The 2895-nt window shown below is 44.0% G+C and overlaps 1 pseudogene; it reads left to right on the forward strand.

The window, feature by feature from the left end:
* Nucleotides 1–786, forward strand: LOC148802591 (granule-bound starch synthase 2, chloroplastic/amyloplastic pseudogene; annotated as a pseudogene).
* The last annotated feature ends 2109 nt before the right edge of the window (nt 787–2895 follow it).

Genomic DNA, 2895 nt, shown 5'->3' on the forward strand with positions numbered 1-2895 from the left:
ATGTCTCGTCCTTTGGTCGGGGATGGTAACTATGCAGAAGCCCAAGAAAAAGGAGTGCGCAAGGGATATAAGGTGGATGGGCCGGATAGGGAGGTAACTTTCTTTCAAGCTTATATTGATGGCATGGATTTGGTGTTCAGGGACAGCCCTATGTTCCGCAATATTGAGAAAAATATATATGGGGGAGGCCGAGGGGATATTTTAAAACGCTTGGTTCTCTTCGGTAAGGCTGCTCTTGAGGTTCTCTTCTATAAGTATACCCGGTGCGTTCCTGTGATCCACAACATAGCACACCGGGGTCATGGTCCAGTACGTGATTTTCGTTATGTGGATCTTCCACAAAACTACTTCAAACTATATGACCCAGGAGGTGGGGAACACTTCAATGTCCTTGCAGCTGGCCTGAAGGCAGCAGATCGTGTAGTCACTGTAAGCCATGGTTACGCCTGGGAGCTGAAAAATAAAGAAGGTGGCTGGGGTCTACATCAAATAATGAATGAGTGTGATTGGAAGCTGAAGGGCATCGTGAATGGGATTGATGCAAACGAAGGGAACTCACAGTTAGATGTTTACCTGGCATCGAAGGGCTACACCAAATACTCTGCGGAGACTCTTCAGACTGGCAAGCCTCAATGCAAAGCAGCTCTACAAAGGGAGCTTGGTCTTCCTCTTCGGGAGAATGTTCCTCTGATTGGGTTCATTGGCAGGCTTGACCATCAGAATGTTAGACAGTTTTGTATGCCCTTAGCTTCAATCAGAATGATGTACTTTATGAGTTTATTGTAAATGACTAAAAGTGCAAAATTGATTCATGTTCCCTTGGTATGTTTCTGTGTAATACCCTTAAACTGGACACTTAATAAGACTCGTGTTAGTTTAGAATGTTCACAGCCAGTGGGTCGGTCTGAGGAGACCTATCCTCCTGACAAGGCTGACACTGTGGTGCCACCAAATCGGTTGGGGTGGCCTGTCTCAGCTGCTAGGGTGAGACCCTAGGCACATACAATGTAGGATTAATTGAATCTGTGAACTGGACCAGATTTCCAGTATTGCCCTGGACCTTGGAGATTGATGGGAAAAACTGGAAAGTTACACCTGACCCCTAGACTCGATTATGATACTGCACTAGGTGTCGGATTGGGCTGTCTTTGATGCACCATTCAGTGAGATCCTTAGCGGCGGTCAAAACCTGGGTATGTTGGGACAGTCCGAGAATTCATCTGAGTGGGTGATCATAGTGATAGGATCAACCCCTTTGTCGGAAAAAGGTAATGATTGGGGATGCACTCTCACTGATGGAAACCAAGACTGTCGGCAACCGATTTCAATCGTTGAGATTTGTTTTGCAAAGTATAATTTATATAAGATATAAAAGTATATATATTATGGTTTCTAAAAGGTTTGCAAGAAGGTTTTAATTCCTGGGATCCATATAAGTAGAGAGTGCAACACTGTTCCTTGCAGCCGAGGGAGAGGTCCTTTCTTGTCGGGCAGTGTATGATCATTATGGACTGAGAGGTTATGTGTAAGACCATTGAGGGTAATACCTGATGGGCTAATCATGCATCTGCCCACAGTCCCTGGGTGTTACAAGGTGGCTTGGCCCAGGGACCACTTAGGGTAAGTGTTGGGCCCATAGAGCCCATTTGATGGGTTTCAAGGGGTGCACTGTCTATAACAGTGTATTCGGCCGGGCCTAGTAACAAAGGCTGGGCCGAACCCATGTGGCTGATGTGTAGATCAATGCTTGTGTCCCATGCCATACAAGGAAGCCCAACTGGGCAGCCGTTAGGAAGGTTAGGTGAGCACATAAGCTTAATGGGCCAAAAGCCCATTTCGAACTGGGTTATTTTATTAGTTAATAATGGGGCAAATTCTGAGATGGATTAGCAGATAGGATAGGGTCTTGACCCTATCCACTCATAGAGTCCAGATCTGAATGTGATTTAGATTTAGAAACCTCCTAATGAGAGTAGGAGAAAGCTAATCTAATCTACAGATAAGATAAGGGTTTATCCCTATCACCTAAAAGAGGTCTTATCCAAATATGAATTGGATAAGCAGCTCCTAATTGGATCAGGAGCTGATCTTTTAGGTTAACAAAAGAAGGAGGGGGCGGCAGCCTTTAAGAGAAAATACAATCAGATTTTCTTTAGTGCTAAAATCACAAGAGAGAATTCTGCACCCTGCAAATACTCTCTTGCCGCCTCCCTGTTCCTGCCGCCCTGTTTGCTAGTTCGATCTCCAATTGTGGGAGAAGTCAAGATTCGATCTTGACATCAGTTCTTTGAGAAAGAATTGATAGAAAACTGTGCTCACGTGCCATCCTACTGATTCTTGCGAAGGACACAGTTCTTGGAGAAGAACACTGCTGATTCTGCTCTATCCTGCACTGCGCCATCTTCAGTGGGAGCAGTCTTTGGATCCTTCCTTGGGCGTGAACACCTCCGTTGGGAGATACTATTTCTCCGTATCAAGTATAATCCTCTCCTACTCCTTTTGATTCAGATCTGGTTCAGTTTATGGTTCAAGAATGATCATTGAAAATATGATTTTCTAAAATAGGGAATGCGATTCCCAGTTGAAGGGAGAGAAAAATTTTTGAAATTCGCCCCCTTATTCCGCAATCTTTGGGCATCCATACGATGGATCTCTCATCCCTTCAATGGTATCAGAGCTATGGTTCAAATCTTGAACCAGTTTCTTTCAGATCTGAACCTGCGCAAATGGGCAGAAAGTGTTCTACCCGATTTGCGCAGATATGGGTTTTGGGAAATTTGTTCCCAAAATTAATGGGCGAATAATCTGAAATTAATTTTATATAAATCGGATTATTATTTAGAACTATTCTTTATGATTTTCTTGATTTATGGGCTGTTCGTACAAGAGGAGATC

The sequence above is a fragment of the Nelumbo nucifera genome, chromosome 2, assembly GCF_055504915.1.
Source record: "Nelumbo nucifera cultivar China Antique chromosome 2, China Antique-T2T, whole genome shotgun sequence".
NCBI classification, from domain to species: domain Eukaryota; kingdom Viridiplantae; phylum Streptophyta; class Magnoliopsida; order Proteales; family Nelumbonaceae; genus Nelumbo; species Nelumbo nucifera.